The sequence below is a fragment of the Dromiciops gliroides genome, chromosome 6, assembly GCF_019393635.1.
Source record: "Dromiciops gliroides isolate mDroGli1 chromosome 6, mDroGli1.pri, whole genome shotgun sequence".
Classification (NCBI taxonomy): Eukaryota; Metazoa; Chordata; class Mammalia; order Microbiotheria; family Microbiotheriidae; genus Dromiciops; species Dromiciops gliroides.
In genome coordinates, this window is record NC_057866.1 from 39,513,042 (window position 1) to 39,526,551 (window position 13,510).

Here is a 13,510-nt window from a genome sequence, read left to right on the forward strand (position 1 = left end):
ATAGACCAATTCACAGCTCTACCAATGTGCCAGGTTCCCTTTCAATAAGATTTATGTGTTAGAGTCATAGATGGACACCTGGATGGCTTTGGACAGAATATCACACCAGAAGACAGGTGTCCCTATCATCTGTGGATGGTGGACCAAATAGAACAATGGGCAGTGAACAGATAACATGCAAGCAATCTTACCAATAGGATTAACTAGCACAAAATCTCTTCCCCTAAATCCACATGTATATTTGGGCATATCAGAAGCTTGGATGGAGGCCAGAGTAAGCCACAGAGTACCGAATTTGTAGAGTCACTAATGGTTATGCAAACATTTATCTGTCAAGAGAAAATGGCCAGGAGGGAGGAGGTATATACTCTACACATAAGAGATGCTTAATAAATCCTTGTTGACTTGATTTGACTTGTTGACCCTGTTGAGGAGATTGGAACCCCCAGATAGATGGTAAGGCTTTGGGGTATAATTACGGATTACCCCGGGGTTTTGAGAGCTTCTCCTGAAGTAGAAAGGGCTACTTCAGGGACAGCTCACAGGAAATTAGCAAGAAGGTCTGAAGCTAGAAAAAGGAAGATTGGCCAGGGAAATTCTGTGGGCAGAAAATAGGGACATTCCCCAAAACAGCCTTATGTAACAATTATGCATTTTTAAAAACTTAAAATGGAAGGGAATTCTGGGCTCACACAGGAAGCATCTTGCTTTCCAAGGTTCACAGGCATTAAGAGAAATAGCTCTGACTTTGGACTGGAAAATGAAGTTGCTAGAAAAGTGAACCAGCAAGAAAATTACAGAAAGATCATGACGCTAAGGACTGGGATACAGAAGGGTCCATTAAAACTGAAAGGAAGAGGCAGCTAGGTGGTGCAGTGGATAGAGCACCGGCCCTAGAGTCAGGAAGACCTGAGTTCAAATTCAGCCTCAGACACTTGACACTTACTAGCTGTGTAACCCTGGGCAAGTCACTTAACCCCCATTGCCTCACACACACACACACAAAAACCAAACAAACCTGAAAGGAAAAGTGTGAATGACCATCAGCACTGCAGCCATCAGCCAGTCCTGCTTGTCCTTCTGGCCCAACAGCCCCTTTCCCAGTACATTTTCGTCAGTCTCATGACAAGTGGGAGAGCCCTGGGAGGAGGCACTTGGTTTTCCCTTGAAGATCTCTCTCCCACCTGCAATCAGTGCTAAGGCCTAATATTGATGACAATCTTATGCAGAATGGACAGCCCCTCGGCAAAGAAGTAAAACACCTATAGGTGCTTCACATGGAAAAATACCTCCATCAGGATAAAACATAGGATGTGATTTTTAAAATGCCCACCAGACCCTGTGGCACTCTTCTGGGGTCTCCACCTGTCAAAAGGAATTAACACAGTTTGATCTGCATGCTTTTCATTCTTTCTTCTTCTTAAGTTGCTTTGCATACCCAGTCTGTGATATCAGCATACTTTTGTTGATAGGTGAAGGTGGGGGGTGGGGAGTTGACTGACACCCTTGGCAATCTTGAAAAGTGAGATTGGACTATAAGGACTGTTTTCTGTCATCATTAACTTTCTGGTCATAAGAGACTTACATTGAGAGCTGGAATGAAGCTTAGAGACAATTTGGGCCAAGTCTCCTCATTTTTGAGCTGAGGAAACAGCCCCAGAAAAGGGAAATCCTTTATAGAGGCACCTGTGGCATAAAGGGGTATCATAACTTTGTAGAGCTCCCATCCAGAAACCTAAGAAATTTACTTGAAAATACCTAGAAAGTAAAGAACACACACACACACACACACACACACACACGCACACACACACACACGCACACACACACACACACGCACACGCACACATACTTCCTTACAAATTTTTCTTAATACTGCTTTTGTCTGAAGGTACATTCGAAGGTAAACAATAGTGGATATAATATGATATGATGTGATATGATATAATATGATGCAATATGAAATATGATATAACATGATAGAATAATATAATGTAATATAGTAGTACTTTCAGTTTTGCAAAGTACTTTAATAGGTTATTTCATTTGATCTTCACAACTCTCGAAGAAAAGGACTAATAATATCCTTCCCATTTTACAAATAAGGAAACCGAGGTACAGAAAAATTAAGTGATTTGCCCAGGGTCATGCTGCTAGTAAGTGTCTGAGGTAAGGATTTAAACTCAGGTATTCTTGACTTCTGGAGAAGGACATAGCAAACCACTCCTGTAACTTTTCCAAGAAAACCCCAAATGGAGTCACAAACAGTCAGACATGACTGAAATGACTGAACAACAGATTGCTGAATTCAATTGTGTAGTAAGAGAAGTTAGTCCTTGCCATTCCCAGCCCTCCCTTTCCCCCTTTCCCATGATGCTCTCTTCTCCAGGTTCTCAGCGTCCTTCAGCTTTCTGACTCTTGCTACCAAAAAAGAAAAGGCTCTGATTAATTTACATATGGACAGAAATGCATCCCAACTAATGTGTTCCCTTTCCCACACTATTTAAACTTCTTTTCCTTCCCCCAGCCCTGATTGTAGTTATGTATACTGTTAAGGAAATTGAAAGTATCTCAAAAAAGTAGGGGGGAAAATTGAGGAGGAGGCCTGATATTTTTGTTGCTTCCAAAATTGTGATAAATACAAAGTTGATCCTGAAGTTAAACCTGCTTTAATAATTTTGTGTTGACCGGTAAGGGGGGTGGTGCTTCCTTTTAGAAAGTTCAAAGGTTGGCCTCATTGTGGCAGCTGTAGACACATATGAGGGAGCTTCTGGGGACTAAGGAATGTGTCATTGGTTGACTAGCTTCTTCCCACTGAGATTCCAAGACCCAGAGTCATTGCTTTGCATGGCCAGTTAGCACTCTCTTCTTAGTCGTTCCCTAACTCCCTCTTCTATCCCTAGTCACTGGTGGCTTCCCAGTATGCCCCCCAATCCCCATCCTCATCCCCGTGACTCAACCACTACTTTTTTTTTCTCTTATCAAAATCGCTTGTGTCTTCTAAAAGCCTAGATCAAATGTCATTCTTTCCATGAAGGCGTTCCTGATTTACCCAAGTGGAAATGACCTTCCCCTCTTCTGAACTCCTCAGGCACTTTGGATCGATCTATCTTATATAATTTTCTCTGGTTTGCTGTAATTATAATTATGTGCATATCTCATGTCTTCTACCAGATTGGAAACTCCTTCTCTCACTTATGACCTCCATAGTGCCTTTTGCCTAGAAAACTGTATATGGAAAGAAGAATGAATGAGTATTAATGGTAAGTAGAGATGCATTGGCTTAAAGGTGGAAATGAAGTATTCATAGAAAATGGCAATTCGGTTTTTTGGGGTTGGGGGGCTGGAGAACTCAAGTTGGGATTAGAGGGTGAGTAAGAGAATTAGGAAAAACTTAGGGTTGATACAACTATATAGATACCGGTATAAATATCTAGGGTAATTATGCAAAGATCGCACAGTACATAGGAATCAAGAAATTAAGAGGAGAAAAAATAAAGACTGAGGTGTTTTTGCACTGATTGGGGTGATTAGGTCTTGCCTGAAAAGGTTTCATGGAGACCATGAGTCTTGAACAAAGATCAGAAGTGTTAATATGTTCTGAGAAACAATTGTGAGTCTCCCCAGTGTTCCAAGGAGGGAGTGACATGATTGACATTATTCTTCATTTAGGTGATCCTCACTACTGTGTCAGTCATATAGAATAATTCATTCAACATGTTATTTCTTGTTTTTTGGGTTTTTTTGTGGGGCAATGGGGGTTAAGTGACTTGCCCAGGGTCACACAGCTAGCAAGTAAGTGTCAAGTGTCTGAAGCCAGATTTGAAATCAGGTACTCCTGAATCCAGGGCCGGTGCTTTATCCACTGCACCACCTAGCCGCCCCCCAACATGTTATTTTTCAAAACAACCACTTAATAATGTATCTAAATGGATGTTGTACATTTTAAAATGAAGAAAACCCATTTTCAGAACATTTTATCCTCTTTTCTATTACTAATACATGTTACTGGTAAATCATAATCATGTCTCTAAAATTCTCAAATGAGATACTATTTTTTCTCTTGCTTTTGAGTTTGGGTTAGTAAGAACTGAGGTCCAAGTCTGTTTTCAATATTTGATTCCTCTGTTTCCCAACTTTTAATTCTCCTAATGTTTCCTCTATAATAAAATATGCTACTACTTATATTGACCATCAGTCCACCTCCCATACCACTCTCATCTTCTCTTTAGATCCTTCGACTTTTCCTTATTCCCTCTTACCTCAGTAGCTTTTTCCCAAAGCCTGTATATTTTCCAGACTTTACCTGTGACCTTCTCATTTCTACTATTGGCTGTCCTCCAGACCCAGACTCCAGTAAGTGCAATAAGGGACAGGATAATGAAAGCGCTAATTAATCACTATTAGTAAAAGGTTAATCTCTTCCAAAAATACAGTGTAGCTACAATTAAAATAACGGTCAACTTAATGAAACGATTGTTGTACTGCCATTTGGAAAATATAAATTCAATTTTTAGTCTCAGTATTTTGCTCCCTAGATCAACAGAACTTAGAGCTATAGCTCTCCAAGTGCCTACTGGGAAGGATTGCCTCATGTTCTTCCCTAGCCACAGATGTTCCTGATTAAGCAAAGTCACTGCTTTTTTGAGGAGAGAAATATTGATTAGATGAACTGGAACTTTTATTTGGAGGCAAGGTGGGCGATCCATAAGGGTTCTTTAAGGACTTTTGCATCCATTGAGACAATATCAAGACACAAACATGATATAGAACCAGTTATGGAAAAGTAGTCATACCTAAAAAAGAAGTGATTTGAGATTAGATAGAGGGGAAATTCAAGATTTTTTCATTTTCCTTTGTTTGGTTTCCCCTATGCGACTGAAGTTTGCCCCTTAGAATGTGCTTTTTAAATCATTGAAGCCTAAAGGAACATGTAATGATTCCAAATATTGGTCCTGACATTGCCTTGCAGAACAGTTCAGAAATAACTGGGGAAGACTTATACCTATATAGGCATATTCAAAATAGATGCACATCATTTTTTGGGGGGGGCAATACTAGCAATTGGAGTATCAGAAAAGGCACAATGTAGAATAGAAGGTAGGTCTGGAATGGAGACTTGAAGGAAATAAGGCTTTCTAAGAGGTAGAGGTGAGGAGAGAGTACATTCCAGTCATGGGAGCCAGATAGGGAAAAGGCATGGAAGTGGAAGATGGAGAGCTATCGATGAGGATAAGTAAGAAGCCCAATTTGGCTAGACCATAGTATAATAGGTCAAGGCTGGAAAAGTTGGTAGGAACTAGGTTGTGAAGGCCTTTAAATGCCCAAAGAGAGGAATTTATGTTTGATTCTAGAAGTAATAAAGAGCTACTAGAGTTTATTGAGTGGGAGAGAGACACAGTTCACATGCACTTTTTTTTTTATGAGGCCATTGGGGTTAAGTGACTTGCCCAGGGTCACACAGCTGGTTAGTGTTAAGTGTCTGAGGCCAGATTTGAACTCAGGTACTCCTGAATCCAGGGTTGGTGCTTTATCCACTGTGCCATCTAGCTGCCCCCCACATGCACTTTTGAAGTCAGTCTAACAAGCTGGGAATGGGTTTGGTGGGAGAATAATGCTTTCTGTTCTGGACATGTTGTGTTTGAGATGCCTATGGGCTGTCCAGTTTGAACTGTCACATAGTCAGTTGGTGACATGATATGGGCTCAGGAGAGACTCAGAGAGTCCCTAGGGAATCTGGGCTTCTGATTGGCGAGCATTCATTTTATCTTTTTGTCACCCAGACCCTCCACACCACTTCCTAGCCTCCTATATGTCCTGATACTTTCTAGAATTTTCCAAAGGAATGAGGTTCATCTCATTGGCCAGGGGTTTGCAAACTCTGTCGCTGTCTTTCTGGCTCTGTGTCTCTCTTTCTTGTCTTCTGTCTTAGATATTGGGACACTTGCCCTTTCCTAATCTTGTGGTACTTTTCCCATTTTCCATGATCTTTTCAATGACACTCTCTGTGGCTCACAATCACTTTGTTCTTCCATCACCCCAGGATGTAGTTCATCTGGGCCATGTGATTGAATTCATCATCAAGGAGCTTAGGTGTTCTCAACTTCCTGCTGGTCATTTTTGTTTGATGCTTTCCAGTGCAAAGATCAGTCTCCTTTGTAGAAGAGAGAGAAATGCAGCTTAGCCTGAGCAAATCTGCCTTCTCCCTGACATCAGTTGCTTTTGTCCCATCTACCACAGGCAGAGGTCCTATGCTGACTCTGATTCTTCTTTCAATATAATTTTTAAAAAGCTGTTTTAATTGTGTTTAGTTTCCTTTGCCACCCTCAGCTCATTCTGAGCTGACAGGGTTTTTTACAAGCCCGTACCATGTTTTTATATTAATTCTCTGGTAACTGGTCTTATTTTCATCTTCTGTACTTTTGTTTTTAAAATCTACATTTGTTAGGGCAGCAAGGTGGAGCAGTGGATAAAGCACCGACCCTGGAGTCAGGAGGACCTGAATTTGGCCTTAGACACTGGACACTTACTAGCTGTGTGACCCTGGGAAAGTCACTTAACCTTCATTGCCTGCCTCCCCCGGCCAAATCTACATTTGTTGTTGAATCTCCTATAAATCCACATCAATCTCTTCAGAGCAGTTCCATTTTTTCTTCATAATTCTTGAACATCTCCCACCCCTCCTGAACTGACTTCCTTTACAATAAAGTCAGAGTTAATAAACATTTATCAAACACCCACTATGTGCCAGGAACTGTGCTAAATCCTAGGGATGTGAAGAAAAGTATAACAATCCCCATCCTCAGAGAGCTCACAATACAACACATAGAAATAAATTTCTATAGTTTTTCACTCCATAGCATCCTACCTACATTTCCTCTGAAACCACTGAAGTCTGCTTTCCTTGAATCTAGGGTGTATGTCAGACTTGGGTTTTTTTTCTATTTTCTATCATAAATTCTCGGATGGAGTGGTCAGTTCCTCCTAAAGTTCCCATCATTTTCACCTCAACAATTGATACTTGCCTGTTAGTGAGAATCTGATAATGAATAGAATATTTCTTTGTTGGTTCCTCCACCCTTTGAAGGATGAACTTATCACTGAGGCAGATCAAAAAGTGGAAACACATTTTTTAAAAAAATGTTTTTTCCCTTTGACAATTCCTCAGTCTGAAGTTTTGGGAGTTTTTTTGACTGTTTTTTTCTCACAACCTAGCTAATGTGGGAATGTTTTCCATGACTACTCATGTATAATTTATTTTGAAATGCTTGAGTTCTAGTGGGTGGGGGTGGGAAGAGAAGTTGGAACAATTTTTTTAAAAAAATTGATGTTAAAATTTGTTTTTACATATATTTTGGAAAATAAAATTCTATTAAAAAAAGTTATTAGTCGCTCTGTCTTGGACAGAAACAGTGATATGGAAGATGTCTGAATAATTGAAGTCCCTCATGACTAGTTTATCATGTCTCTCTGCTAAGCTTCAGATCCATTTCCTAAATCACCTATTTCTTCTTTGTCCCAAATCACCTGTTTTTCCCCACTTTGTCTTTCCTGTGTCCCCTTTCTGGTTCCTTCTTACTATACAATGCTACCCCAAGCCCATTGTACTTCTCCTGTTCCTCTTTAGCTTACCACCCGAGAGCCATAATCCGGTCAGAAATTATGTCCCACCAAGTCTCAGCTTGTTGTGAAGATAAATTGTAAAGGTGCTATGTAAATGATAGTTATTCCCTGTGAAGGTGTGGACCATACACAGTATCCAAAGCACTCAGCAATAGATGACTTCAAGTGCTCATACTCTCCTGCCTACCCCTGGCTCTTGAAAATCCTGTTGCCAGATCTAGCTGGGCCACGCCAAGGATCAGGCAGACTGGGGTGCTATGAGGATGGGTCAGTCTTCTGTGCTAAACACCAGATGCTATAGCACTCGTTGCCAGAAAGGTCCCTAGACAGGAACAAAACCAGCAGAGGCAGGCTCAGAATCTCACTCATTCTTCTGGGCTCCCCTTAAACTCTCCCATCACTTTAGATTATAGTGAGGTCCTGCCTCTTTGAACTCCTAGGGGGCTCATCATCTGTGCCATTCATTTCAGCACTTAATTTTATAATGCCCGGCATTGTTATTTTAATTGGTAAATCAACAAACATTTCTTAAGCAGCTAGTATGTACCAGGCACTGTGTTATCTGCTGGAGATACAATAATAAAGCAAAAACAGTTCTTGCCTTCAAGGAGCTTACATTCTGAGACTGGAGACAACATATACAGGATGGGCCAAAAGTCACAAATATTTAATAACTTCTTTACTTTTTGTTTTTAATTTATAATACCACACATCATATACAATATATACAGGGGCAGCTAGGTGGCACAGTACATAAAGCACAGGCCCTGGATTCAGGAGGACCTGCGTTCAAATCCAGCCTCAGACACTTGACACTTACTAGTTGTGTGACCGTGTGACGCTGGGCAAGTCATTTAACCCCCATAGCCCGCATATATGTATATGTATATATGTGTGTGTATATATGTATGTGTATATATATGTATATATATGTATGTATATGTATTCATATATATATATATATATATACACACACACAGAGAAATGAATTTACTTTATGTGTGAAAAACCAGATCTCATAAATGGCAAAAAATAAAGAAAAATAATTTTCTTTCAAAAAGTTTTCTTTTCAAAAAGTTATTAAGACATCAGATACTCTGTGACTTTTGGCTTACCTGTCTGAAGCAGAACATATAAGATAAATACAGAAGAGAGGAGAGATAACCTTACAGAGGCCTGGTTCATGTGTATATGTCTTTGTAGCACATGGGAGCCCCCATCCTTGCAGAATGGGTTCTCCAGACAAGGATGGCCTAGGGTCTAAGTGGGTCCCTAGCAGGAAAGGGAAAAGACATAAGCATTTATGTAGCACTGACTATATGTCAGGAACTGTGCTAACTGCTCTACAAATATTATCTCATTGAATCTTTACAATAACCCTGTTATTATTTCCATTTTCTAGCTGAGGAAACTTAAGCTAACAGAAGTGAAATGACTCCCAACATCATACAACTAGTAAGTGTCTGAAGCTGAATTTGAACTGAGGTATTCCTGACTCCAGGCTCAACATTTTATTCACTGCACCACCTAGCAACTGAAAACTATGCTTCACAAATACCTTTCTTAGTCAGCTGAAGGATGCATTTAGTTCAAATTAAAAATTTAATGAAATAGCAAATTTAGAAAAGTTGCAATAGGACATTATCCCCAATCAACATAGGGCATGTTCTCTCACAGACACATAGCTCATCAATTGGTAGAGTGACATATAAGGTAAATGTGATGGACACCATACCCAGCTAGTTTGAAGGGCAACTATGTAAGGAGAAAACTTGGGCAGGATTCACTCTTGGAGGGTCAGTGAACGCCTCTGACCGTAAGCCGGCTGACGTCTTGTGGTTATGTTGTTCCTGCTACGTTGGCTTTCCTCCCATTTTTCAGCATTTTCAGCAAGTGCTTTTTAAGTGAAACCGTCTGGTGATACACAGTCCTTACAGCCTAGCAGGGAACTACGCCCACCTGAGGGGAACTTTAGTAGAACTCTAGGAAGGAAGGAAAAAACCCCCCAACAATTTCCACAGGACGGCATGTTACCCTTTTGCCATGTATATTGTCTAAACTTGAGCCCACTTTGCCCAGGACTTTTTGTATATTTGTGGAGATCATGTCTCAGACATTTGGGCGAATATATTTGTATTTTAATCTTTGCTATACTTTCTTAATGAATAGCTCATTTGTAAAGTCTTATTGATGTTCATTGGTTATTTAACATTGGGGAGAAATTGATTGGTTAAATGATATTGGAGAACATATGAAATGGGGGCTCATGAGTCAATGGAGACAAACCTTTAGGGTTACCCCTAAAGGGAGGAATAGTAGCCACTTTCTGGGGAACTAGTCTAAATGTGAGTTTGGAGAGTGAGCCCAGAGCTTGTGCTCCATTGCTAAATGATATTCCAATTGATTCATAAAATTTACCAAGGAAAGTTAATTTTTTATTTACCTGTTCATGGAGATGGAAGTTGTTTAGACTGTCTAGCCTATTTTCTACTTTAATTAGTATCAACTTTTTGGTTAAGTACTGTTTCCATGTCAAAGTAGACCACAGGTTTTCTAAGGTAGTTGCCCTAGAAAAGACTTGCTTGGAAGTCTTAGCATTTAAATAAATAAAGTTCCTTTCAGCTACTTGTAAAGAGAATTATTCTTCTATCATTAGAATGATTACAGAACAGATCAAGGAGGCATTCATTGTATTTTTACTTTTTTCTCCAAAAGAATACTTAGTCTAAAATGAATGTGTAAACAAAATAAGTGGCTCAGTTGCAAATAATCTATATAATGAAACCCTTTGTGAAAAAAAAGAGAAGCAACTTCAAGAATGACTTGGTGCTTGTGTGCTTACCTTTATATTTTCAAAACCACACATGCTGATTTAGCTACAATCCCATTCACATCAGTGAGAGTTTCGAAGCTTCAATTCCTGCACAGAGTTTTGAAAATATACAGGTCTGAATAAGTTAATGAAAAACTTTTTTTTAAATCTTTAGCGCAGTGATTTGACTTTCAGCACAGATTTCGTAGCATGCACCTACATTCCTAGAATAAGGACAATCATTACATTTAGCACACACTAACCATTTTAGAAGTCATATTCTTAAAAATAACAAGGATGAGGGGGGAAAAAGTTATGAAAGAGAAAAATGTGTTTCCTAAACCAAAGGGACATGTAAGCTTTAAAGAGCAGAAAACTTAAGAGAAATCAAATGAATAAAGCAAAAGAAACTGGGAGCTTTTGTACAGGTGAGAAGCTAAATGATTCTCTGATCAGTGATAGAGGCATGCTAAGGTGAATTTTAATTATGACTAAATTGTGGTATTACTCTTTCATACCCTGAACATCTGTTCCCTTCAGGAATGATGATTTATGCAGGCTATCAGAGCAGACAGCTTGCTACAGCTTATGTCACGGTTAGTGGGAAACTGGGTGTAACATTTCAGAATACCAGCATCTAAATGGAGACTGGCCAGTGGAGATGATGAAGCAGAGAGGGGGAGGGGAAGTATAACAGGGCCATTTTTAATTTGGAAGCCAAATATTGACTTGACTTAAACATTTTTTTTCTCCTTTTAGACCATCTGTTGTTAATGAAGAAAGTAACTTGGACAGTGAATAGCCTGATGTTGCCGACTGATGTCAAAAGAGGAAAAACCAAGTATCTGCTTTCTAATAGAATGAAGAAACAACAATTTTGCCTTTTCAGAATGGCAGGGGTCAGGCTAGGTGTGAGAAAACAATGGGGCAGAATGCACTGACAGGTAATATTAACGAAATACAATGTCTCTTAGAGAGCGAATTTCATTTTCAATCTTCTATAGTTCTTTTGTCATTAGATGTAGGGAAAATACAATTTCTAAAAAACTGATGAGAGTTATCTAAAAACCAGAGAGAGAAGAACAGGCAGTGTTACACTTAGTAAAATATATTATTATAGAAATGATAATGTCCCCAAATAAATCATTAACTTAAAATAGTTATACATTCAGTTATAAATTACATTTATAGGGTAAGAAAAAACATAGAATTAATTAACCTCTTGTCTTATACAACAATAAGTCATATTTGAAGAGAGTATTTATAAAGCATTTTGCAAACCTTAACATGCTATATAAATTCTAGTTATTGCTAATAATAAGTATAGTTTGAGCTGGACCAATCTTTTAATATTATTGGCACAGATCTTGAAATATATATCAAATCCAAGTACTGTAAACTCCAACAAAACTCAATTATTTTGTTATACTGGGATTTTGTTGTTTTGACTACTGTATAAAACAAGGAGGTTGTCCAAGGTTCGGTGTGGTCTTATTAGTGGGTGGAGAGAGGTTGGTACCATACAGGGTGACCTATGACTGGGTATATACTTAACTCAAGAAGTCATCCCTGGCCTTTATGTACTTGCATTTGAAGAATTTCCCAAGTTCATGACTCTTATGTGTTCTTACAGTCTGCATTTGAATGAATCACCAAGGGATGTTTCAGTGTCTCCTTTTGAAAAATTGTACAGATGAACGTATGTCTGAGATTGTTCCAATGTAATCTGGCCTGGACAGAGAATAAATGAGAGATTTGATAACCTCTTTAATCCACCTAGACTCATTAGTCATGATTCTCTGCCTCAGGGGTAAATTTGGGTACAATAGTCACCCTTAAGTGATAACATTTTCTTAGATGAGAAGTTAAATATACTTAAAAATATGATTGTCACTATGCTTTCTGAAAGCATTTTATTTAAAACTCGTTAATAAAAGTAATCTTATCTATAAGAATGACATATTTGTAATATGTTTGGAGGTTTAATGAATTTGAACAATTGATAGAAATTGAAAAGGCTAAATTATTCTGGAATTTTTAAAATGGGTTAGATGAGGGGGTCAGCAAACTAAGGCCCGCAGATGCAATTATGCCAACCACTTCTTTTTGTATGGCCCACAAGCTAAGAATGGTTTTTACATTTAGCCAACCCCTTTATTTAATGAATATTTATTTGTTTACTTTGTACTACTTTAGGATTTGTGGCTAGGTAACATATGAAATGGTCATCCTTGGCTTCTGAGAGGAGGCTATTAGGATGAAGGAAAGGGACAAGTTGGAAATTATTTTGACAATATTTGAAAAGGAAATTTGAGCTGTTAACAGGACTATTTGATTATCACAGGAGAATCCATATAGATGTGAATTAGTTGCTGAAGAAATAGTATAAACATAAGGGAATCTGGACAAGGAGAGTATGCAAAATTTTCCCCTTTTACTCAGGTGAACATTAATTAGTGAGATCAGACTCTTTGATGCTGTTGCTAATCACAATTTAAAAAACAATCCTTAGTGAGTGTCTATAAGCACAATGTAAATTACTGCAGTGAGATTTAGAGATAATGGTCAGTTAAATCTGACAATCAAAACAATAGCTTTTCAGTACTTCAGAAATGATGTAAGGATGGAGGTCTTTTTTTTTTTTTTTTTTTTTTTGCAGGGCAATGGGGGTTAAGTGACTTGCCCAGGATCACACAGCTAGTAAGTGTCAAGTGTCTGAGGCCAGATTTGAACTCAGGTACTCCCGAATCCAGGGCCGGTGCTTTATCCACTGCGCCACCTAGCTGCCCCAATGGAGGTCATTTTTGAGCCAGGAAATAGAAAAAAAGGACAGTTCATTTATTTATTTTGGGATCTTAATGTAGAAAGAGAAAGCAGCATGGAATAGTGAACAGAATGGCCAGATTTGGCATCAAGAAGATGTGTTCAAATTCTCCCTCTGACATTTACCAACAGCATGACCATGGGCAATTGAGTCTCTCCATACCTCAGATGACTCCAAAACTTAACTTCTAAATTGACAGTAAAGGATTGGCTTAAAATGAAAAGTGGATGGAGAGAGCACCGGCCCTGGAG

The 13,510-nt window shown here is 38.8% G+C and overlaps 1 pseudogene; it reads left to right on the plus strand.

Moving 5' to 3' along the window:
• LOC122731970 overlaps positions 1-12,182 on the plus strand; it is a 32,482-nt pseudogene extending 20,300 nt beyond the window's left edge.
• Positions 12,183-13,510: the final 1,328 nt, after the last annotated feature.